Source organism: Oncorhynchus masou, chromosome 20 (genome assembly GCF_036934945.1).
Source record: "Oncorhynchus masou masou isolate Uvic2021 chromosome 20, UVic_Omas_1.1, whole genome shotgun sequence".
NCBI lineage: Eukaryota > Metazoa > Chordata > Actinopteri > Salmoniformes > Salmonidae > Oncorhynchus > Oncorhynchus masou.
This window is the reverse complement of record NC_088231.1, coordinates 17840348-17867329: the sequence shown is the minus strand read 5'-3', so window position 1 is coordinate 17867329 and position 26982 is coordinate 17840348. Positions and strand designations below refer to the sequence as shown.

At 44.8% G+C, this 26982-nt stretch overlaps 1 pseudogene; it reads left to right on the top strand.

The window, feature by feature from the left end:
* Positions 1 to 25126, top strand: part of LOC135506567 (nephronectin-like) — a 27775-nt pseudogene extending 2649 nt beyond the window's left edge.
* Positions 25127 to 26982: the final 1856 nt, after the last annotated feature.

The following is a 26982-nucleotide window of genomic DNA, read 5'->3' as shown; positions in this document are numbered from 1 at the left end:
GGATGCTGGCCCATGTGGACTCTGCAAGGTGTCCAAAGGATTCCTCAAGGATGCTGGCCCATGTGGACTCTGCAAGGTGTCCAAAGGATTCCTCGAGGATGCTGGCCCATGTGGACTCTGCAAGGTGTCCAAAGGATCTCTCAAGGATGCTGGCCCATGTGGACTTGCAAGGTGTCCAAAGGGTTCCTCAAGGATGCTGGCCCATGTGGACTCTGCAAGGTGTCCAAAGAATTCCTCAAGGATGCTGGCCCATGTGGACTCTGCAAGGTGTCCAAAGGATTCCTCAAGGGATGCTGGCTCCATGTGCACTCTGCAAGGTGTCCAAAGGGATTCCTCAAGGATGCTGGCCCATGTGGACTCTGCAAGGTGTCCAAAGGATTCTCGTGATGTTGGCCCATGTGGACTCTTCAAGGTGTCCAAAGGATTCCTCAAGGATGCTGGCCCATGTGGACTCTGCAAGGTGTCCAAAGGATTCCTCAAGGATGCTGGCCCATGTGCACTCTGCAAGGTGTCCAAAGGATTCCTCAAGGATGCTGGCCCATGTGGACTCTGCAAGGTGTCCAAAGGATTCCTCAAGGATGCTGGCCCATGTGGACTCTAATGCTTCCCACAGTAGTGTCAAGTTGGCTGGATGGCTTTTGGGCGGCGGGCAATTCTTGATACACGGGAAACTGATAAAAACGTTAAAGATACTTCTTGAACCTTTCCCCTCCCCATCATCTACACTGATTGAAGTGGATTTAACAAGTGACATCGATAAGGGATCATAGCTTTCACCTGGTCATGGAAAGAGCAGGTGTTCATAATGTTTTGTCCACACAGTTGGCAGTTATGTATTTTTTGAGGACACCTCAAGTATTTGTTGATCTTCCTCTCTTTTCCTCTTCCTCCTCCTCGCCTTTGATCAACAGGCTACTCTAACATTTTATCAGCCTGGCCTGTGTCCCTCCTCTCCTTCCTCCTCCTCGTCTTTGATCAACAGGCTACTCTAACATTTTATCAGCCTGGCCTGTGTCCCTCCTCTCCTTCCTCCTCCTCATCTTTTGATCAACAGGCTTTTTTATCAGCCTGGCCTGTGTCCCTCAATCAACAGGCTACTCTAACATTTTATCAGCTACTGGCCTGTGTGTCCCTCCTCTCCTTCCTCCTCCTCGTCTTTGATCAACAGGCTATCAGCCTGGCCTGTGTCCCCTCCTCTCCTTCCTCCTCCTCGTCTTTGATCAACAGGTTACTGATAACATTTTATCAGCCTGGCCTGTGTCCCTCCTCTCCTTCCTCCTCCTCGTTTGATCAACAGGTTACTCTAACATTTTATCAGCCTGGCCTGTGTCATCAACAGGCTACTCTAACATTTTATCAGCCTGGCCTGTGTCCCTCCTCTCCTTCCTCCTCCTCAACAGTCTTTGATCAACAGGTTACTCTTAACATTTTATCAGCCTGGCCTGTGTCCCTCCTCTCCTTCCTCCTCCTCGTCTTTGATCAACAGGCTACTCTAACATTTTATCAGCCTGGCCTGTGTCCCTCCTTCCTCCTCCTCGTCTTTGATCAACAGGCTACTCTAACATTTTATCAGCCTGGCCTGTGTCCCTCCTCTCCTTCCTCCTCCTCGTCTTTGATCAACAGGCTACTCTAACATTTTATCAGCCTGGCCTGTGTCCCTCCTCTCCTTCCTCCTCCTCGTCTTTGATCAACAGGTTACTCTAACGTTTTATCAGCCTGGCCTGTGTCCCTCCTCTCCTTCCTCCTCCTCGTCTTTGATCAACAGGCTACTCTAACATTTTATCAGCCTGGCCTGTGTCCCTCCTCTCCTTCCTCCTCCTCGTCTTTGATCAACAGGCTACTCTAACATTTTATCTGGCCTGTGTCCCTCCTCATTTTATCCTTCCTCCTCCTCGTCTTTGATCAACAGGCTACTCTAACATTTTATCAGCCTGGCCTGTGTCCCTCCTCTCCTTCCTCCTCCTCGTCTTTGATCAACAGGCTACTCTAACATTTTATCAGCCTGGCCTGTGTCCCTCCTCTCCTTCCTCCTCCTCGTCTTTGATCAACAGGCTACTTAACATTTTATCAGTCTGGCCTGTGTCCCTCCTCTCCTTCCTCCTCCTCGTCTTTGATCAACAGGCTACTCTAACGTTTTATCAGCCTGGCCTGTGTCCCTCCTCTCCTTCCTCCTCAGCCTGGCCTGTCTTTGATCAACAGGCTACTCTAACATTTTATCAGTCCTGGCCTTCCTCCTCGTGTCCCTCCTCTCCTTCCTCCTCCTCGTCTTTTGATCAACAGGCTACTCTAACGTTTTATCAGCCTGGCCTGTGTCCCTCCTCTCCTTCCTCCTCCTTTCTCCTACAGTCTATTCCAGAGTACCTGCTGCAGCAACAAACGTAGCAACTTTCATGTCCTTTTTGGAAATGTTGTGGGAAGAGAAGTGGTGGGGAGGGGGGCTCCACACAAAGAAATGATTTTATGTTATTTTGGAGAGCAGCTTGAACTCCTGGAACGACCAATGAGAATGGAACTACAGAGTGGTGTGTTCAGGACAAACAGGAGGGTGAGAGAAGAGAGGGTGAGAAAGGGTTGAAAGTGAAGTGAATTGTGGGTATTTTGTGAGTGCCAATATTCCACTCTACCTAGGTTGTGATCCAGAGTATATTGCTGTAATTAATCCTCACTGTGAGTCTTCCTGTGTCCACGCACCCGCTTGTGTGTCGTGTGTGTGTGTGTGTGTGTGTGTGTGTGTGTATGTGTGTTTATGTGTGTGTCCCCTTAATGTTTGTGTGTGTGTGTTTATGTGTGTGTCCTTAATGTTTGTGTGTGTGTGTGTGTGTTTATGTGTGTGTCCTTAATGTTTGTGTGTGTGTGTGTGTGTTTATGTGTGTTTATGTCCTTAATGTTTGTGTGTGTGTTTCTGTGTGTGCGTGTGTGAGAGGGAGCTAGCTATAACCTGCCGCTGTATCCCCTCCAGATACCCGTACCTGTGGTATGGCCAACTGCCAGTATGGCTGTGAGGTGCTGAAGGGAGAGGTGCGCTGTCAGTGCCCGTCGCCAGGGCTTCAGCTGGCGCTCGGATGGAAGAACCTGTGTGGGTATGTTCTGTTCTAGTGTTAAATATATCAGCACGCACTCACATAAGCGCACACACACACGCACATCCACACACACACACATCAAGATGTGAGCCTTATTCAATTATTCAACGGCAGAAGAAGCGTTACTTCTTTTCTTGTAATAGAAAACGTGAGATGGGTGAGTTTCTTTCAGTCTTGTCAGCCTTTGAATTTGCTGAAGAGAGGATCAAATGAAATTTGATTGCCACAGAGCTCGACAAAATACCTTTGGAAGCAATGAAAACACAAGTTAGAATATCAAATAAGCCCTTGAATGGGGAAGACAGCAGCAGGGAGAAGAACCTTCCTGTTGTTCTCAAACATTCTTCTTCACTTTCTGCTGGCCCGTTGGCATTCTGAATGTCCTTGACAACCTCAATGGTGATTCCCTCCTCTCTCTCTCTCTCTCTCTCTGAGCTACTAATTACATTTTTACTACGCGGAGACTGCATAATGGCCTTTTTAATGAAGGTGAATGCACTGACTGAAGTTCACTGGGAGAAAAATGACCAGGGATCTCTCTCTCTCTCTCTCTCTCTCTCTCTTACATTGCCACTGCTCAGATGAGTAAATTTCAGGTGGACAAATTGAGGCAGTTAATCCATGTCACATCTTAATACAAGCTCTGTCTATTGGCTCAGCTTAAATACAAGCTCTGTCGATTGGCTTGGCTGAGCCTTAAGGCGATGCACTCTCGTCGCAGTTTCGAGACAGAGGGGAGGCAGAGGGGGTGTGGCTTTAAAACAGAGGCACATCAATCATTGTTGTGGAAGGAGAGAGAGTTTCTAGCCCAAAGGTGTTACAATGGCTCTGGAAATATTTGAGGAGACCCCTTTTCAGAAAGAGGAGGGTTTTTTTTAATGGAAGAGGGTGTCTGCTTTAAATCAATACTATGGTAAAGGGTTACCAGTGTTAGCAATTTATGTTATTCTTCAATAACACAAACTCCAAAGCAAATCAGGGTGAGATCGTCCTCTCAAACTCTGCATGGTGAATTTATCTTCAAAATATTCTTATACCAGAGAGAGTTGATAGCTGTTCCAGGGTAGGATGATTTGGATGAGTTATATGGGGCGGCAGCGTAGCCTAGTGGTTAGAGTTTTGGACTAGTAACCGAACGGTATCAAGTTCAAATCCCCGAGCTGACAAGGTACAAATCTGTCGTTCTGCCCCTGAACAGGCAGTTAACCCACTGTTCCTAGGCCATCATTGAAAATAAGAATTTGTTCTTAACTGACTTGCCTAGTTAAATCAAATATGTCTGGTCCAGTCGAGTAGTCTTGTTGTTATTTTGTGTTGTTCCTCTGGCAAGTGAAGAGGTCCATGGCAAGTCCATGTCAAATCACTCAAAAAATGGGTAAATAAATCTGAAATGCTGTAGTCTTTTGACGTGGACTAGACCTTTATTGACAGGCGATGGAGATTGAGAGGCGAGAAACATGTTGAGGACAATACGCTATGATTAACGAGTCATCCTGGGACTAATGAGTGCTGATTAATGATTAACTCCTGGGATTTTTGGATTGTTCCAGAAACTAGACAGCTTCATATTTCATTTATCCCTCTCATAAAAATGCACAATTAATCAAAGGGTTTTGATGGTAAAGAAAAAAACAGCTATGCAGAACTGAATAGAAGCACTAAATATGAAGTGATTGAATGAAACAGCACTGTTCTTTCTAGACAAGCAGTTATTTTCATGGGTTTTCGGACAGAAAAGCCGTGATTGATTGGAAATCTTGTACATATTTTGTCCTGTTGTCGGCTACCCTATAGAATGCATCCATCTTTCTCTTAGACTCTCCATAACACTCGGTAAGTTTCAAGTTGGCATAACTGTCAGAGTTGTTTCCCTCATGCAACATTTTACAGCACATTAACTCAGGGTTTTATGTGAAAAAAGACTCACCTAGGCCTGTAGTCCGTTCAATGTATTCCTGCCCATGTAACTACAGAGGTGGTTTCAGTCTACCCTGACGGAGTAAGCTGTTAAAACCTTCACCACCGTGGTGTGTATTGTTCTGATCATAGGATTTTATACATAATCGGCTTTCGTTCGTGTTTGAATAAACCCAAAGGAGAGAAAAGAAGAAATAAGGAGAGAAAAGACTTGTGAAAGAGAGGAAATGCTGTTATTTTGAAAGATGCAGATGAACCTGTAGGCTATAGTTATATATGTATTCATGTAATACCTATTTGTGTTGTGTTGCTAGCCAACCTAAGCATACATGAAGAGACATGTATTTCCATTGATTTACATGGATATATACGGCTTTGGTATAGGTGAAACTATATGTTTATTAATAAAGAATGGAAACCCTGATGAAGGTGGGCTAGCTGATTAAACGTTGGTATTTGTTACATGTGTTGAATCAGAGCCATGATATTGTACAGCCCTTCCTTCTTAGCATTAATGCCTCTCCTTCTAAGTATTAATAAAGACTCAACTATGAACTGTAGTTTCATCTGTAATGTTCTTACTTTCAGACGTGGACGAGTGTGCGACCGGCATGGCCACGTGTCCCCGGTTCCGTAAGTGCGTCAACACATTCGGGAGTTACATCTGCAAGTGTCACGAGGGCTTCGACCTGCAATACATCAACGGAAGTACCAGTGCGTAGGTACGTAATGAGGTCATCCAGGCTTCCACGCGTCTTACCTGGGGTTTAAGGGTCAAAAGGTCAAAACGGGCAGGCTTGTTGAGATGTTTTGCGTCTGGAGCGCAGGTGTTGTTTTTACATTAGTAATTTTAAGAGAGAGATAAGAAGAAAGAGAGGAGGGGAGAGAGAATGAGGGAGCAGAAAGAAAGAAAGAGAGAGAGAAAGAAAGAAAGAGAGAAAGAAAGAAAGAAAGAAAGAGAAAGAAAGAAAGAAAGAAAGAGAGAAAAAAAGAAAGAAAGAAAGAAAGAAAGAGAAAGAGAGAGAGAAAGAAAGAAAGAAAGAAAGAAAGAAAGAAAGAAAGAGAGAAAGAAAGAGGAAAAACGGCATAACCTTAAGAAATCCTGTCAAATCTCTAAATATTTACTGCATCTTCTCTGAACAAATCACATTCACTCTTTAATCTTGAACAGAGAATCATTCAGTAAGTCTATTGGAATGACGCATCCTCTGTTCTCACGCCTTTGAGATGTGTCAACAATCAAAAGTTCAACACTGTCAGTTGTGCAGTGTTCACTAAACTCCTCATAACGTATTATCTGAATGGTTGAGGGTTTTAATGAACTAACAAGCATTCTTCGTAAAATATTCAGTGTACTGATTCCCTCTCTTCACTCTAATAAATAGCACTTCCCCTAATAAAAGGAGACGTTGACGTAAACGCTGAACTCCCTCTGAGTGAAGGGGAAATTAACCTTGGCCAATTAGCATGCTGTACTTCTGCTGTCTTTCACTATGTTTATGTGCTGTACAAGAGCTCTCTTTCTGTCTGTCTGTCTGTCTGTCTGTCTGTCTGTCTGTCTGTCTGTCTGTCTGTCTGTCTGTCTGTCTGTCTGTCTGTCTGTATGTCTGTCTCTGTCCTCTCCCCTCCCTCCCTCCTACTCAGCTATGTGGTTCTCCTGTCTTTCAGATGTGGATGAGTGCTCCTCAGGCCAAAACCAATGCAGCAGTTTCGCCACCTGCTATAACACGCCTGGTTCCTACAAGTGCAAGTGCAAAGACGGCTACAGGGGGATGGGCCATGACTGCAAACGTAAGCTAGGCCACTGAATGGCCCCGCGGCCCCTCTCTCTTTTTTAAGGGGACAGGGCCCCCTTTTTTATTTTCTTTGGTGGTGTTTTTTGAAGGCTGGAGGGTGGACCAGATTACGGGGTAGGAAAAGTAGTCTGCAACCTAAGAGCAAGGGGCTGAAATTCTTGTCTTCGTAATGGCTGTCACTCATGAGTGAGATAACCCCGCCCCTTATCGTCTAGTACGGCCATCTTTATCTTTAAAGACAGTCAAATGTTTTCCAGGTGTCAGATGTCTCTTTCTTTTTCTTCTTCCTCCGGCTAGTGTCTCCTTCCTCTAACGTGATAGACCACTCAGACGCCTGTGTGTCTCTTTTGCCTTTGTTGTTGCTGTTCGCACAGCGGCTCAATGGCAAAAATAAAAGTCATCTATTATCATGATACATCCCCAGTAGTTGAATATTTTGACTGAACCGCTGTACGCCAGTCAGTGTCGGCATCTCAAATTGCACCCTATTCCCTATATAGTAAACTATTTTTGACCAGAATGCTATACGCCCTGGTCAAAAGTAGTGCACTTTATAGGGAAACGGGTGCCGTTTGGGATGCTGCCAGTGTAGCTAGCAGCACACAGAACCCCTCCGCCGCCTAGACCACTAACAGAATCCCGACACTGGTATTTGAAACAATCTGTCGCCCTACCGGTGTGATACAGAAGTGGCTCAAGGGGGAGGGAGTTGATTTGCGATATCCTATTTGTGTGTCACATGCTGTATCAAAGCCCCTCCGTAACCCGAGAAAGCTTGAGCCGAGACTCTCTTTGAGAAGCCCCACACCCCTACCCTCACCCCCCTTCAGTCCTCAATCATGGAGCCCTTTTTCCTCAAGTCGTCCCTAAATTCCTTTTCTATTCTGCCCTCCGACCTGTGGAATGCGAGGACAAACAATAGATGGGTCTCGCGTCTCTCCTTCATGACATCAGAGGCTTTGGGGGTGATCCTGAGTGCAGGGATTTTTCTAGGTGTGGTTGGTATCACTCCACACATGAATACCAGCTAGCTGGCTGTCTGGCTGGCTGGCTGGCTGGCTGGCTAGCTCAGGGCTGAGAACTATGACTGCTCCATCAAGGGATAAAGTGGACATGAATGTTAGACAATTAGTCTTGATATAAGGGGGTGATTTGGTTTCAAAGATAAAACATGTAAAGTCCCTCAATGAGGGGGAATATGCTTTATGGATACAAAGATAAAGGTGGTTGCTTGTTTACGCAGGTAAAGTCATTGCAGATGAAAGAGCTGGCCTTTCTTTCCAACGGTCAGTTGGTCACTGCAGTCATCACTTTTTATGCCTCATTAACACCAAAGAAGTCAGGGTCGTGTTCATTAAGCACCAAACTGAAGAAGTAAATACACTGAAACAGGGAGGGACTATCTGGACACCTCCAATTAGACCTGCACATTTGTTTCCATTTGCAAAACATTTAAAAACATTTTCATGTTGTTTTATGTTCTTTTCCTTCCAGCCATTCCCAAGGTGGTCATCGATCCCCCAGGTTCCCCCGAACCACCACAACATTATCCCTGACTCGGACCACAAGAGGACCACCACCACGATCCGACCACCCATGACCGCCAAGAGAGTCGCCCCCACCGCCCCCAAAAGAACCACAACCACTCCCAAACCAACGACCATGACCACAACTACTACTAGAGCACCTTCTACAACCACACTACCACCTCCCCCACCTCCTCCAAGGACGATGCCCCCCGCCCCTCGTAAGCCAGTGGTCCCCACGAGACCACCAATCATACACACCAGGAGACCCGCTGTAGTCACCCGTAAGCCCTATGTGCCCCCACGGCGTCCCGCCATCACCTCTCCACCGCCCCCCACCCGCAGGACCCCACCCTACGTGCCCACACGCCGCCCGCCTCCCCCAAAACAGCCCGAGCCGGTCACCCCAGTGGACAACACCATCGAGAAGGAGGTCACCAAACAGAGAGGTGACGTCCACAGTAAGTTTGGTTTTTGTCTTGCTTGAGGTTTACATTGACTGTTATGCATTGTGTGTGGGTGTGGGTGTGGGTGTGTGTGTGGGTGTGTGTGTGTGTGTGTGTGTGTGTGTGTGTGTGTGTGTGTGTGTGTGTGTGTGTGTGTGTGTGTGTGTGTGTGTGTGTGTGTGTGTGTGTGTGTGTGTGTGTGTGTGGGTGGGGGGGGGCATCCATAAACTTCTGTATGTCCACCTCAGCTACTTTTCAGCAGATTTGGTTAAAAAGATAAATAATATTCATCGGCCGGAGAGTCAAGCTCCGACAGCGAAACCAGATGGGTGGGGCTTAAGCTTAAGAGGGTGTGAACGATGCTGAATGGGTGGAGTCAAAGAAAAGCTCTTCACTCGATAGCAAAACATTTAAAGGCGATATTGTCAAAATTGAGTATACAAGTTGATCAACTTTCAAAGCAGAATTACTTTCCCATTGTTCCTCCTGCAGTGTATGATATACCATTGTCTAGTTCTGAGTCTCTACTTTTATCTAATGTAAAAAAATAAAAAATATTTCAAATTTTGTTACATAAGACCGAATCCAGGTGGTGAGTCCCATATGCTGTCAATTTATCTTGATAAGATGCTTGGCAAGTTTCTGCCAACTGGATGTGACCATTTGCTTATGCATATTTCTTTCATCTGGTTCGTAATATATCAGGCATGATTGTGAAATATGTCCATCCAACCATTCCCAATGACAGAATGAAAACACTTTGTCTTTCTGTCAACAAATCAGTTGTGAAGCGGTCCAGAGTAAATCAAGTGTGTATTATTATCTTAACCTGTTTTCAACAGAAACTGGAGAACATCTGAATGCCTTTGAACTGAGGGGGATTGTCAGTCTTTTGCCACAGTATATTCTACTATCTATCTAGGCCAGTAGGGGGGTGATAGAGGCTAGAGAAACATTATTATCACACAGCTAAGGGCTGGTAGAGAACTCAAGATGGACCATACCGGCTCATGGAAACCATACTGGCTCTTGGCTTTTGGGGTAACATTCAAGGTCATAGCACAGGCTCACCATATGATAATACCACTTGCTATGCAGTTATTGACAATAATTCACCTAGTTGCAAAAAAATGCAGACTTGGTACTAGTCTCACACCTTTATTCTCATTGGTCCAGACTTGACCTTACACAATTAGCCTGCACTATAACACACTAGCCTGTTGCCAGATCTGTCTTGCCAGCTCCAATGGTCAGTGTGACATTATATTGTTCTGGGTAGACAGCACAAACAGATCTGTAATCAGACTAATATAATACTGGATTACAAAACACCTGGAAATCCCAGTGCCCATTTGAACGCTGTTGATTAAAAGTCATCGCCAAGGCCCTCTGACATCAATAGGCTGTGAGGATGAAAGGGTGGCGGTGCAGCAGCCATGGTGCATGCTGGGAGGTGAGTTAGATTGTGTTTCCCACCCACCTAGCCAGATGGCCTCACATAATTATAAAATGAAAACAACGAGCGGGTCGATTACATTCACATCAGTTTGCGTTATTTGGAGGAAGACGTCCATGTACTCAGCTGCCTCGGAGAAGGTCTTTGAAATGCCTTGCTTGAATGAGATGAGAGGGAGAGGAAAGGACGATGCCCGGCCATATCAACAGAATATTTTCATTGGATTTGTGATTCAAGAGGACAAGAATGAACGTCAAAGCATAAGGATGACACTGTTGTCAGATTTCTGTTGTCCTTTGCAGAAGCTTGAATTAGACTTGGGCTCTCGAGTGGTCAGCAGTCTAAGGCACTGCATCTCCGTGCTAGAGGTACCACGACAGACGCTGGTTCGATTCCAGGCTTTATCACAACAGGCCGTGATTGGGAGTCCCATAGGGCAGTGCACAATTGGCCCAGCGTCGTCGGGTTTGGCCGGGGTAGGCCGCCATTGTGACTTGCCTAGTTAAGTAAAGGTAAAAATAAATAAATAATGTTTTTAAGTGGTTCAGAACTTGGAAGCATCAGCTTGTTTGTACACTTTTGTTTACTTTTAGTAAAGTAAATGAAGTAAAACGTTTTGTAAAGTATAAGAAAAGTTTTAGTACTTTTAGCTCATAATTGGGACTCTGTAGATTGCCCTGTGATTGTCTTGTTGAGGCTGTGCTGATCCGTCAAGGTGGAGTTGATGACGTGTGCCCGTCATTAAGGAAGAGGGATTGAACGCTAACCACTTTCTTGGTCCTGTTGGGATCCTTTTGAAGATGCGTCTTCCCTTCCATTCATTCCTTGAAGTGGTCGCAGCAAAGACGTACCCCAGGAAAACTCTGTCTTCTTACCCACACAAACATTTCAGAAATGTGCCACCATCGGCTAATCAAATTCCTCTTTAAAGGGATCGTTTTCCAGATTTTTATCCCAATCTTAATTTATTTATTACCTCAAGAGAGTAAACATAGATATTCTGGAGTGATATTGTTGCAATATAAGTACGAATTTGGAAGAGAAGTGTTTTCCCAAATGTGTTTGTCACACATCCATACTATATCCCATTGGTTACTTCACACGGCTTTCCATAAAGCTTGGATTTAAATTCCAATACAAACACTTCACTTCTCTGGAGGTAAGAAAACAATTATGAATTGGGTACAAATCCAGAAAATGACCCCTTTAAGACACATTGAAAAAAAATAAACTTGTGCATCGAAAAAGCCTGGGCTTGGCTTGGTTAGCAGCGTATGTGAAAATCCCCTCTTGAGCTTTTAGCCCCGTCGACTGCCCAAATATTTGCCACAGAATTAAACAAGACAGGGTCAAGAGGAGCGCGAGCGACAAGGACGGCTAACACAGTGGAGTAAATCAGGTTTATTAAGCGTGGGAGTGCAGCTGCTGGCCGAGGGAGATTGATTCCCTGAAGAAATACTTAGCCCTTTGTTTCTCGCAGTGTAAAGTGGCACGGTACAGTATAGTGTCCAACTGCCATGGACTTTAGTAGGGCAGACCTGGGTTCAAGTTGTATACTGAAAAAATATATCAACGCAGCATGCAACAATTTCAACTATTTGACTGAGTTACAAACATACTGTATAAGGAAAGCAGTCAATTGAAATACATTCATTAGGTCCTATTCTATGGATTTCACATGACTGGGCAGGGGTGCAGCCATGGGTGGGCCTAGGAGGGCATAGGCCCACCCACTCGTGAGCCAGGCCCAGCCAATCAGAATGTTTTCCTCCACAAAAGGGCTTTATTACAGACAAATACTCCTCAGTTTCATCAGCTGTCTGGATAGCTGGTCTCAGATGATCCTGCAGGTGAAGACGCCGGATGTGGAGGTCCTTGGCTGGCGCGGTTACACGTGGTCTGCGGTTGTGAGGCAGGTTGGATGTCCTGCCAAATTCTCCAAAACAACGTTGGAGATGGCTTATGGTAGAGAAATGAACATTCAATTCTCTGGCAACAGCTCTGGTGGATATTCCTGAAGTCAGCATGACAATTGCATGCTCCCTCAAAACTTGAGACATCTGCGGCATTGTGTTGTGTGACAAAACTGAACATTTAAGAGTGGCCTTTTATTGTCCCCAGCACAAGGTGCACCTTTGTAATGATCCGGCTGTTTAATCAGCTTCTTGATATGCCACACCTGTCAGGTGGATGGATTGTCTTGGAGAAATTTGTGCACAGCTTTTGAGAGAAATAAGATTTTTGTGCGCATGAAACCCTTTTTGGTTCCAGGTAGAACTCTTTTGGGTTCCATGCAGAAGGGTTCTAAATGAAACCCAAAAGGGTTCTACCTGGAACCAAAAGGGGTTCTTCGAAGGGTTCTCCTATGGGGACAGCAGAAGAACCCTTCTTAGTTCTGGACTGCACCTTTTTTTCTTAGAGTGTACAGTAGCACACTCAGCTAATGTAGCTCCTAGGGAGGACCCCCCCCCCCCCCTCCTTGGCCTGGATACGTCTATGGCCTGGATGCCTGGCATTGCTGGAGAGCCTGGTGTCTTGCCAGGGAATATGTGCACAGCCCTCTGCTTCCTGATTCCACAGGCAGACAGACAGACAGGCAGACAGGCAGGCAGGCAGGCAGGCAGGCAGGCAGGCAGGCAGGCAGGCAACAGGCTGGCTGGCTGGCTGGCTGGCTGGCTGGCTACAACAATTTTAGGTCAGAAGTGGCCCAAGCTAGCGGCTAACACTGCGGTAAATGAAGTAGACTGCTAGGACACAAGGTGGGGTGGGAGAGCCAGGGGTTAGTATTCAGAGGTCAAGTGTCGCGCCTGTGGAACAGTATCCGTGTATCATACCCTGATTGAGGTGTTGGCAGTTATGTTTTATCATCCTAAATGTCTTTGATGATAACATGCGTGTTATCGCCAGATTTTGTCATTGTCAAAATATCATTTTCCATAGGCCACTTAATCTAAACATCATGTTTGACAAGTTAAACCTGGTCAATAGACCTTTGAGTGACGTTGAGCTAGACAAGAAGTACTGTACATGTTTCCCATGTTTCCATTTGACCTGTGACCTTTCAGGCTTTGGGGCGGCTTGGCATTTCAGTATATTAGGCAGTATGACCACAGTTATATCAGTAGAGACGGAGGGTTATTTCAGTAGTGGCTGTGTCACTGTGCCACGAGAGAGGGGCCCCAGGGTAGTGTGTGCGTGCGCACGTCACAGCGTTTACACGGCCATTGCATCAGAAACAGCTGAAGACCCCTCCCCCCACACACACACCTCCACCACACCCCTTGCTCTGTGGCTACCAATCATAGGGTATGAATTAGCAGAGTTGGGTACAGTAGGCAGAATGGACCTAATATGTGAACCCGTTTGTAGTACAGTGTACTGCAGTGTTTGAATATATTTTTGTTCTAATTCAGGTGCCATGTATTTTGTCTCTATCCAAATGATATCGTATCATGGAGGGTTGAAATTGATTTTCATGCTCTTATATAGCGTTGGTCAAACCTGTCTGAGAACTTATTCAACTATGTGTGAATTTGATTAACAGCCAAATATCCCAGAGGATATTGCTCTTCTCCCTACTGTCTATCATTGTCAACAAAATGGGTATTTTTTATTCTCTGTCAATGTAGCGCACACACACACACACACACACACACACACACACACACACACACATACACACACACACATATTAATTTCCCTAATACATCTTGATTTGGCCTTTTCTCTTTGCTCCCCTAGTTCCACGTAACCATGATCACAACACCGTCTTGGGGGTCGACTTTGACATTGAGCTGGGCAACACGGCCGACGAAGCGAAGGATGACGCAGGTAAACAGAAACATTTGTCAAACACTAACCATCTCCACGATTCCTAACACTTCCTACAGGGGACGTAACTCAAATGATGATGAACGAGTTACGTTCGCCAGCCCAGATTAATTTGGGTTCTGCAACGCTTTGGCAAAAAGCTGCGGAGGGAAAGATATGGTAGTGACTTGGTGTGTTTTTGATGCACTGTCACGGGAAAGTCACAGATTAAATTCATCCTGCTTGTTTATATGACACCTACCCAGAATGCATTGCTTCATGATTGACTGATTGGTTGAGTTGAAGGTTTAATGTAACGACCACAGGAGGTTGGTGGCACCTTAATCGGGGAGGACGGGCACATGGTAATGGCTGGAGTGGGAATGAGTGGAAGGGCACGTGGTAATGGTTGGAGTGGGAATGAGTGGAAGGGCACGTGGTAATGGCTGGAGTGGGAATGAGTGGAAGGGCACGTGGTAATGGCTGGAGTGGGAATGAGTGGAAGGGCACGTGGTAATGGCTGGAGTGGGAATGAGTGGAAGGGCACGTGGTAATGGCTGGAGTGGGAATGAGTGGAAGGGCACGTGGTAATGGTTGGAGTGGGAATGAGTGGAAGGGCACGTGGTAATGGCTGGAGTGGGAATGAGTGGAAGGGCACGTGGTAATGGCTGGAGTGGGAATGAGTGGAAGGGCACGTGGTAATGGCTGGAGTGGGAATGAGTGGAAGGGCACGTGGTAATGGTTGGAGTGGGAATGAGTGGAAGGGCACGTGGTAATGGCTGGAGTGGGAATGAGTGGAAGGGCACGTGGTAATGGCTGGAGTGGGAATGAGTGGAAGGGCACGTGGTAATGGTTGGAGTGGGAATGAGTGGAAGGGCACGTGGTAATGGCTGGAGTGGGAATGAGTGGAAGGGCACGTGGTAATGGTTGGAGTGGGAATGAGTGGAAGGGCACGTGGTAATGGCTGGAGTGGGAATGAGTGGAAGGGCACGTGGTAATGGCTGGAGTGGGAATGAGTGGAAGGGCACGTGGTAATGGCTGGAGTGGGAATCAGTGGAAGGGCACGTGGTAATGGCTGGAGTGGGAATGAGTGGAAGGGCACGTGGTAATGGCTGGAGTGGGAATGAGTGGAAGGGCACGTGGTAATGGCTGGAGTGGGAATGAGTGGAAGGGCACGTGGTAATGGCTGGAGTGGGAATGAGTGGAAGGGCACGTGGTAATGGCTGGAGTGGGAATGAGTGGAAGGGCACGTGGTAATGGCTGGAGTGGGAATGAGTGGAAGGGCACGTGGTAATGGCTGGAGTGGGAATGAGTGGAAGGGCACGTGGTAATGGCTGGAGTGGGAATGAGTGGAAGGGTAGCAACAACATCAAACACATGGTTCCAGCCATTATTATGAGCCGTCGTCCCCTCAGCAGCCTCCACAGGTACCGATGCGGCAGTTAGACAAACACACACACACACACACACACACACACACACACACACACACACACACACACACACACACTTGAATAAGGAAGAGCAGTGTACTCTTTGTACTTGAGAACGTTATCCATCACATCTGGGGCTTGCTTATGTGATTTATTGATGTCAATAAAACACTAATTAAATTGCCTAATGATTCCACTATGGGTTTATTTTGGCACGCCGTACATGATCGGATCAGCGGTATGGAGTGAAACAGTGCTTTCATTGGCTCAGAGAATGATCCTGCTATGTGCTTTTCACGACCCTATGTTCAGGGTCAAAATGACGAATGCTAGTTTCATCTCAAGACACAATTTGTACTTGCGACGCATTAATTATTATGGCTTATGTCCAAAACAAATAAATCAAAATCGAAATGATCATTCGTATCCGATTACTCACTGTCATGACCACAATGTATTTGTTGAGGGTTTATGCGGAGTGGCTAAATTAAATGATATGGTGGCTGACACACTTCGATGAACATGCACACACACACACATACACATACAGAACACACAGATGCAATCACATAAACACACAAGCATACACATACACGCGCACACAAACATCCACACACAGTTATCATCAGATTTATTTTGTAAAATGAAGGCTTACTTCGCAGGCAATTCAGATCAGTTCGTTCCCATTTCATCCATCACCGCGCTCTCAGTCCACCACTCTAGAGAATCAATATTTATTGTTCTGTAATAACTTGTGCGTTCACCACCTTTCACATCTTCTGTATGTTCTTTCATGTACATAAGAGAGAATGGAAATGATGCTGCATCCGTTGGAATCAAAGGCACACAGCAGGAGTGATTTGAGCTACGTTCACGCAAGGAGAGCCTTTGTGTGAGCTACGTTCACGCAAGGAGAGCCTTTGTGTGAGCTACGTTCACGCAAGGAGAGCCTTTGTGTGAGCTACGTTCACGCAAGGAGAGCCTTTGTGTGAGCTACGTTCACGCAAGGAGAGCCTTTGTGTGAGCTACGTTCACGCAAGGAGAGCCTTTGTGTGAGCTACGTTCACGCAAGGAGAGCCTTTGTGTGAGCTACGTTTACGCAAGGAGAGCCTTTGTGTGAGCTACGTTTACGCAAGGAGAGCCTTTGTGTGAGCTACGTTCACGCAAGGAGAGCCTTTGTGTGAGCTACGTTCACGCAAGGAGAGCCTTTGTGTGAGCTACGTTCACGCAAGGAGAGCCTTTGTGTGAGCTACGTTCACGCAAGGAGAGCCTTTGTGTGAGCTACGTTTACGCAAGGAGAGCCTTTGTGTGAGCAACGTTCACGCAAGGAGAGCCTTTATGTGAGTTACGTTCACGCAAGGAGAGCCTTTGTGTGAGCAACGTTCATGCAAGGAGAGCCTTTGTGTGAGCTACGTTCACGCAAGGAGAGCCTTTGTGGGGTAAAGGTACTTGAAATATGTGAAACATTGTTGTTTAAATTCCTCTTCAGAGGCTGGCTACCTGAGCTGCTCCTTTGATAACGGGCTTTGCGGTTGGATCCGGGACAAGGATGGCGACCTGCACTGGGAGACAACACCGGACCCATCTGGTAAGAACCAGAGTTCACTTTTTTAGACTTTTCTTTTTGCTAGCCAGATTAATGCAAAGCGGATTATTCTGGACATTGTTACAAACGGTTCAGATAAAGCAATATTTCCTCAGGGAAGGCAAAAATAAGATACATAAGATAAGATATCCTTTAACCTCACTTTTGCGTTCAGATACTAACATTTTAATGATAAGCACAGAGGTTTTCTTTTCATATTAGAACATTGGCTCTAAAAGTGTGTTGCTGGTTTTACACAGGAAGGTCTGATCCTTGGTAGAACTAGCTGTGGTTATTATTCATTGAGAAACAAATGCCTTTTGAAGAGACTGCATTATTCAACAGTTTTCAAAACAAAACACTTGATTACAGGCGGACAGTTGGTTCAGAGAAAACAAGATGTGTGTTTGTTTTTTTGCAATGGTTCCACTCAATCATATGTCAAGAGTAAATTTAATTCAGCCTAGTCTGACTCTATTTAGTAGTATAACTTTATAGTCCCAGGAGGACATTTTGGGGGTTTTCGGCACAAATTTCAATGAGGACAATATTCTGTAAAATGGAGCTGCCGATAACAAAAAGATGAAGCCATCTGATTGAGACACATCCATCTGAAAACTAAAACCAGTATTCTAGCATCTCCTTCATTTCCAAACGTTTTCTCCTATTGAACGCTACCCTGATTGTGATATCACTTTCTCTTCCTCTTTCCTCTCCACAGGTGGAAAATACCTCACCATCCCTGAGGTGAGCGACAAGAAGAGCGGGCGAGGGGCGCGCCTGGTCCTCCCGTTGACACCTCCCTGGAACGACGGTAACCTGTGTCTGTCGTTCCGCCACAAGCTGGCAGGTCACCATGTGGGGATGCTCCAGGTGTTTGTGAAGAAAGGGAAGCAGTACAGCCCGGCCGTGTGGGGAAGGACGGGGGGTAGCGGCTGGAGACATACCCAGATCACGCTGTGGGGCACGGGACTTGAGAGTGTGAGTATACAGTAGTGTGTATGTATATATATATATATATATAGTGCCTTGCGAAAGTATTCGGCCCCCTTGAACTTTGCGATCTTTTGCCACATTTCAGGCTTCAAACATAAAGATATAAAACTGTATTTTTTTGTGAAGAATCAACAACAAGTGGGACACAATCATGAAGTGGAACGACATTGATTGGATATTTCAAACTTTTTTAACAAATCAAAAACTGAAAAATTGGGCGTGCAAAATGATTCAGCCCCTTAAGTTAATACTTTGTAGCGCCACCTTTTGCTGCGATTACAGCTGTAAGCCGCTTGGGGTATGTCTCTATCAGTTTTGCACATCGATAGACTGAAATTTTTTCAGCAAAAACAACTTCCCTTTTTCAGGACCCTGTCTTTCAAAGATAATTCATAAAAATCCAATTAACTTCACAGATCGTCATTATTCTCTGTCAATGTAGCGTGCACACACACACACACACACACACACACACACACAGTTATTCATTTCCCTAATTCCTCTTGATTTGGCTTTAGGGTTTAAAAACTGTTTCCCAAGGCTTGCTCAATGAACCATAGACAATTAATAAACATGCACCTGTGGAACGGTCGTTTAGACACTAACAGCTTACAGATGGTAGGCAATTAAGGTTACAGTTACGAAAACTTAGGACACTAAAGAAACCTTTCTACTTACTCTGAAAAACACCAAAAGAAAGATCCCCGGGGTCCCTGCTCATCTGCATGAATGTGCATTAGGCATGCTGCAGGGAGGCATGAGGATGCAGATATGGCCAGGGCAAGCAATGACCGTGCTGTGAGATGCTTAAGACAGCACTACAGAGAGACAGGACGGACAGTTGATCATCCTCGCAGTGGCAGACCACGTGTAACAACACCTGCACAGGGTCGGTACATCCAAAAATCACACCTGCGGGACAGGTACAGGATGGCAACAACAACTGCCCAAGTTACACCAGGAACGCACAATCCCTCCATCAGTGCTCAGACTGTCCGCAATAGGCTGAGAGAGGCTGGACTGAGGGCTTGTAGGCCTGTTGTAAGGCAGGTCCTCACCAGACATCACCGGCAACAACGTTGCCTTTGGGCACAAACCCAGCGTCGCTGGACCAGACAGGACTGGCAAAAAGTGCTCTTCACTGACGAGTCGCGGTTTTGTCTCACCAGGGGTGATGGTCGGATTCGCGGTTATCGTCAAAGGAATGAGCGTTACACCGAGGCCTGTACTGAATGGGATTGATTTGGAGGTGGAGGGTCGTCATGGTCTGGGCTGTTGTGTCATAGCATCATTGGACTGAGCTTGTTGTCATTGCAGGCAATCTCAATGCTGTGCATTACAGGGAAGACATCCTCCTCCATCATGTGGTACCCTTCCTGCAGGCTCATCCTGACATGACCCTCCAGCATGACAATGCCACCAGCCATACTGCTCGTTTTGTTTGTTTATTTCCTGCAAGACAGGAATGTCAGTGTTCTGCCATGGCCAGAGAAGAGCCCGGATCTCAATCCCATTGAGCACGTCTGGGACCTGTTGGATCAGAGGGTGAGGGCTAGGGCCATTCCACCCAGAAAGGTCAGGGAAATTGCAAGTGCTTTGTTAGAAGAGTGGGATAACATCTCACAGCAAGAACTGGCAAATCTTCTGCAGTCCACGAGGAGGAGATGCACTGCAGTACTTAATACAGCTGGTGGCCACACCAGATACTGACTGTTACTTTTGATTTTGACCCTCCCCCTTTTGTTCAGGGACAAATTATTCAATTTCTGTTAGTCACATGTCTGTGGAACTTGTTCAGTTTATGTCTGTTGTTGATCTTGTTATGTTCATACAAATATTTACACATGTTAAGTTAGCTGAAAATAAATGCAATTGACAGTGAGAGGATGTTTCTTTTTTTGCTGAGTTTATAAATACAAAATTTTGGGGTCACTTAGAAATGTCATTGTTTTCCATGAAAACACATGTGAAATTAGTTGCAAAATGAATATGAAATATAGTTAAGACTTTGACAAGGTTATAAATAATGATTTTTAATTGAAACAATAATTATGTCCTTCAAACTTTGCTTTTGTCAAAGAATCCTCCATTTGCAGCAATTACATTCTTGCAGACTTTTGGCTTTGTAGTTGTTAAGTGCCGTCCACAGGGTATGGCATGGCATTGCAATATGGAGTGATAGCCTACCTTCTTCAACATCCCATTTACTCTGTATAAATCTCCCACATTTACCACCACCAAAGCACCCCCAGACCATCACATTGCCTCCACCATGCTTGACAGCTTAACACCATGCTCCTCCAGCATCTTTTCATTCACTTTTCATTCACAAATGTTCTTCTTTGTGATCCGAACAAAAAACTTAGATTCGTCTTTCCATAACACTTTTTTTCCAATCTTCCTCTGTCCAGTGTCTGTGTTCTTTTGCCCATCTTAATCTTTTATTTTTATTGGCCAGTCTGAGATGTGGCTTTTTCTTTGCAACTTTGCCTAGAAGGCTAGCATCATGGAGTTAACTCTTCACTGTTGACGTTGAGACTGGTATTTTGTGGGTATTATTTAATGAAGCTACCAGTTGAGGACTTGTGAGGCGTCTGTTTCTCAAGCTAAACACTCCCTTGTACTTGCCTCTTGCTTAGTTGTGCACCGGGGCCTCCCACTCCTCTTTCTATTCTGGTTAGTGCCAGTTTGCGCTGTTCTGTGAAGGGAGTAGTACACAACGTTGTACCAGATCTTCAGTTTCTTGACGATTTCTCGCATGGAATAGCCTTAATTTCTCAGAACAAGAAAAAACTAACAAGTTTCAGAAGAAAGGTCTTTGTTTCTGGTTATTTTGAGCCTGTGATCAAACCCACAAATGCTGATGCTCCAGATACTCAACTAGTCTAAAGAAGGCCAGTTTTACTGCATTTTTAATCAGAACAACAGTTTTCAGCTGTGCTAACATAATTGCCAAAGGGGTTTCTAATGATCAATTAGCCTTTTAAAATGATAAACTTGTATTAGCTAACACAATGTGCCATTGGAACACAGGAGTGAGGGTTGCTGATAATGGGCCTCTGTACACCTTTGTAGATATTCCATAAAAAAAATCAGCTGTTTCCATTTACAATAGTAATTTATAACATTAACAATGTCTACACTGTATTTCTGTTCAATTTGATGCTATTTTAATGGACAAAAATGTGCTTTTATTTCAAAAACAAGGACATTTCTAAGTGACCCCAAACTTTTGAATGGTAGTGTATATATACAGTACCGGTCAAAGGTTTGGACACACCTACTCATTCTAGGGTTTTTCTTTATTTTTAGTATTTTCTACATTGTAGAATAATAGTGAAGACATCAAAACTATGAAATAACACACATGGAATCATGTAACCAAAAAAGTGTTAGATTTTATATTTGAGATTCTTCAAAGTAGCCACCCTTTGCCTTGATGACAGCTTTGCACACACTCTTGATTGTCTGGGTTAGGGGAGAGTTTGGCCAGCCAGAATTTCCTTGTCTCATCGTGCTCTAGCGACTCCTTGTGGTGGGCCGGGCACATTGGTGCGGCTGGCTTCCTGGTTAAGCGAGTAGTGTGTCAAGAAGCAGTGCAGCTTGGCAGGGTCGTGTTTCGGAGGACGCATGGCTCTCGACCTTCTCTCCTGAGACGAGATTGTAACTATAAATTGGATATCACGAAATTGTGTAGAAAAAGGGGGTAAAGTAATAAAAAATGTAATAATAATAGAGTGTAAAGCTGTATACCGTATTATAGAGAGAGTGTAAAGCAGTATAAAGAAGTATATAAAGAGTGTAAAGAAGTATACAGTAGTGTAAAGAGAGTAAAACAGGTGACAGTAGTATAGAGAGAGTGTAAAGCCGTATACAGTAGTATATATACAGAACACCTGATATTAGGTTGCACCCCTTTATTCCCTCAGATCAGCCACAATTCTTGGACTCTACAAGGTGCCGAAAGTGTTCCACAGGGATGCTGATACGTGTTGACTCCAATGCTTCCCACAGTTGTGTCAAGTTGGCTGAATGTCCTTTAGGTGGTGGACCATTCTTGAAACACACGGGAAACTGTTGAGATTAAAAAAAACAGCAGCATTGCAGTTCTTGACACACTCAAACCGGTGTGCCCCGTACAAAGGCACTCAAATATTTTATCTTGCCCATTCACCCTCTGAATGGCACACATACCACAATCCATGTCTCAATTGTCTCAAGGCTTGAAAATCCTTCCTCCCCTTAATCTACATTGACGATTGAGGCGGATTTAACATGTAACAAAAATAAGAGATCATAGCTTTCACTTGGTCAGTCTATGCTATAGAAAGAGTAGCTGTTCCTAAAGTATAAAACAGTATACAGTATTATGTCTGACACCACACTTGACTTGTCTTTGCCATCTGTGACTGACCTTTAGCAACGACTGACACATTGGTTATTGGTGTGTGTGTTTGAATCATGGTTGTCCTCAATTGATGTTCAACTACTACGCTATGGAGGTTCTATAATTGTCGGAGATGGCGAAGTCATACCAGAGACTGCCTTTCTCCCTGGCTAACCATTGATGCCCCCTCCTCTCAAGTCATAGCAGACTGCCTTTCTCCCTGGCTAACCATCGATGCCCCCCTCCTCTTCAAGTCATAGCAGACTGCCTTTCTCCCTGGCTAACCATCGATGACCCCCTCCTCTCAAGTCATAGCAGACTGCCTTTCTCCCTGGCTAACCATTGATACCCCCTCCTCTCAAGTCATACCAGAGACTGCCTTTCTCCCTTGCTAACCATCGATGCCCCCTCCTCTCAAGTCATAGCAGACTGCCTTTCTCCCTGGCTAACCATTGATGCCCCCTCCTCTCAAGTCATACCAGAGACTGCCTTTCTCCCTGGCTAACCATCGATGCCCCCCTCCTCTCAAGTCATAGCAGACTGCCTTTCTCCCTGGCTAACCATCGATGCCCCCTCCTCTCAAGTCATAGCAGACTGCCTTTCTCCCTGGCTAACCATCGATGCCCCCCTCCTCTCAAGTCATAGCAGACTGCCTTTCTCCCTGGCTAACCATCGATGCCCCCCTCCTCTCAAGTCATAGCAGACTGCCTTTCCATACTACCCCTGTCTGAAGCTGACTAGACACCATTCACATTCCATTTTGATAATTAGTTGTACCTGTTTTTTTGTTTTGTTTTTGCTTTGAGATTACATTTTGTAATCGAAAGTGCTATATAAGCGAAATAACTTATTTATTGTGCTGTGTTGTTGTTCCCAGGTGATTCTGAAGGGCGAGCGCGGGCGTGGCCGGAGCGGAGAGATGGCCGTGGATGACATCACCTTGAGAAAAGGTTCCTGCACCGAGGAGCACAATCTGAGAAGACATTAATACACACAGCAGAGAGAGACAGAGATGGAGAGAGAAAGAGAGAAGATAGAGCCCAGGGAGGAGCAGACTCTGAGAAGACATTAATACACACAGCAGAGAGAGACAGAGATGGAGAGAGAAAGAGAGAAGATAGAGCCCAGGGAGGAGCAGACTCTGAGAAGACATTAATACACAGCAGAGAGAGACAGAGATGGAGAGAGAAAGAGAGAAGATAGAGCCCAGGGAGGAGCACAATCTGAGAAGACATTAATACACAGCAGAGAGAGACAGAGATGGAGAGAGAAAGAGAGAAGATAGAGCCCAGGGAGGAGCAGACTCTGAGAAGACATTAATACACACAGCAGAGAGAGACAGAGATGGAGAGAGAAAGAGAGAAGTGGAGAGAAGATAGAGCCCAGGGAGGAGCAGACTCTGATTGGACCCCCATAGAGGGTCCAAGAGCACCTCTGGGAAGAAGGGGCATTTCTCTCTGCCTGTCCACCAATAAGAAGACCGCACCAAACCTGTCCACCAACAAGAGGACTGCAACAAACCTGTCCACCAATAACTAGACTGCACCAAACCCTTCCACCAATAAGAAGACTACCCCAAATCACAGGGGAGAAAGAGGGTTCACCATGTGATCCCCCACCACCCCTACCCAACTCTCCATCACCCGGTTCCTCACTATTGACCTGTGCTTGCCCCTGGTAACCCTGGTAACGTCCCTGTGAGCACTGCCACCCAGCCAATCACACCGCCCAAAGGCCTCCATCGATGTTTCATCATCTTTCATATTTTAGTCTGAAGCCATATCTGATTGTTTGCTATCCATCATTTAGATTGTATAACTGTTTTAACCTGCGTCGTGTTCATTTGGGTACCAAACAGGGAAAAACTGACTGAAACAGGGAGGGACTACGAGGGCTTGTCCAATAAGAAACAATTATTTACATTTTCCATTGCAGAGCATTTTAAAACATTTCCTGTTCTGTGCCCTAATGAGCAGGACCAAGGGACAACAAGAGAAGACACCAACCTGTAATGATAATGGGGAGAATGAAAAATCCAAACCCTGCTCCGTTTATTTAGACAAATCAAATTCTGTAAAACTAGTGCTGAGGCACTCGTATGTTACTATTGCTACAACCGTATGCAAGTTCACATAATAAGCCATTATTATCTGAATTCTGAATTTTAAGATTGACCGTGATTTCTCTCTATGTGCTTTGTTCTATTAAGTGCAAGTTGGTTGTACTGGCGATGACAGTATCAACGATTTCTGGCTCTCACCCAGTGTATTATTGTAAATGTAGTCGTGTGTACATATTCTAGAACACTTTCATGCTCATATTAAGCTGTGTGGTTTATACGTTTATGTAAATTCAGACTTATGTATTAATTGGAGTGGAAAAATGTATGGTTTTCGTTTGTTTCTATAATTCAAGATCAATATATGGATAAACATTTGAACCTTGTGGGAATACAAGGCTGTTTACAGTACATAAATGATCATATCTGTTCATGCTTTATGTTGAATTACTAGATCGCTTCCTCAGTAGTTTTGTAACGTTTCGCAGTACACAGTTGCATTATTGTGCCATCTGCCATAATGAAGGTTCTGATCTGTTGGAAATTCAAACTGTACTATATGCATGGATCAGTTCACCAAATTCTCATAATATACTCAGCCAATGATGTAAATAAAAGGACATTGACTGATACATGTTTGACTAAGCGTGTCATTGTCATGTTGTCTTTGTCTTTTCTGTGTGACACACTTTTTACATCCAATCTAAAACAAAAAAAACAACGCTTTAAGTGAGAAGTAGGCATTTGTCTGAAGCCAAACATTCACATGAGCACCACAATGACCACTCCACCCATGTTCCACTAAGGTTTTCCGGCACATAGCTTTGACCTACTACAGTAGCTATGTTGCAAAGGAGGTTGGTGGCACCTTAATTGGGGAGGACGGGCTTGTGGTAATTTCCTGGAGCAGAATTAGTGGACTGGTATCAAATACATTAAACACGTGGTTTCCATCTGTTTGATGCCATTCCATTCGCTCCGTTCCGGCCGTTATTATGAGCTGTCCTCCCCCCTGTGCTATGTTGGTCTATTGCACTTCAAACAATGTGTATGCAGGTTGCTTAGGATTCAAACCTTATCAAACAGCCTAATTAATACTATTTGAGGAGGTGTGCCCACAATAATGTAATTTGTACCGCATACAAGTTCAAGTATTGGATTCTTCACACACAACACTAATCCCATTTCACTACCGTTTCAAGATTTTTTAATTACATGAAAGGAAGCTTTACTTTTATACTTACAATACCATCATGCTTGATTGAGCTGTTTTGTCCTCTAGTAATGTGGTGCCTGCCTGTATTTCCATCAACCATTATTTTAGCAATACATGTAATTGAGAACAAAAATTATTTTGGGGGTCAGTAGGTTCCCAAGATAAGTGGTGGTGTGTTGGACACAGTCACTCATATATAGAGGTATATTCATGGGTTGCATGTTTGTCACAATATTGTTTTGAACGCTCATTTTGGGTTGATGCCCGACTGAGCATTCTACTCAATGCATTGTCAATGAGCCCTGATGAAGATTTCATCCAGAGTGCATTACAGTGGCTTGGAAATTACATTCAAAAGGGGGCAAATAATTAGTAGGAAAACCTTTTGTCATCATTTTGTCGATCAGGAGCTCTACCGAGGCAGTCCCGTTAGATCTCTTATATACAGACAAGTTATATTTGCATGATTTAGCTTATTCGTTCATCATTAACGTTTGCTTCATTCATGTGACAGACCAATACTGGGTCATGCATGTGACAGACCAATACTGGGTCATGCATGTGACAGACCAATACTGGGTTATGCATGTGACAGACCAATACTGGGTCATGCTTGTGACAGACCAATACTGGGTCATGCATGTGACAGACCAATACTGGGTCATGCATATGACAGACCAATACATCACGAGGCTTCTTCTCTCTAAGCAGATACCTTGAAACTGAGAGATCTTTCATTCTCAAAACAAGAGTCTGGGAGTACTCCCAAGTTGAAGTTACTAATAGTGAGGATTCGTTCAATTAGTCACTTGCATGAACACAGAAAACGGTTATTAGAAAAGCACAAACATAGAACACAGAAATGTAGAAATAGAAAAGCACCAACCTAAAATGTTCCATCACATGGGAAAGACAAAGCATTTGAGTGCCTTTGAATGGGGTATGGTAGTAGGTGCTAGGCACACCGGTTTGTGTCAAGAACTGCAAATCTGCTTGGTTTTTCACACTCAACCGTTTCCCGTGTGTATCAAGAATGGTCCACCACCCAAAGGACAACCAGCCAACGTGAAACAACTCTGGAAAGCATTGAATCAGCATGGGCCAGCATCCCTGTGGAATGCTTTCAACACCTTGTAGAGTCCATTCCCTGACGAATTGAGGCTGTTCTGAGGGCAAAAGCGGGCGCAACTCAATGTTAGCAAGGTGTTCCTAATATTTGGTATTCTCAGTGTGTATATAATACTGTATATACAGTACCAGTCAAACGTTTGT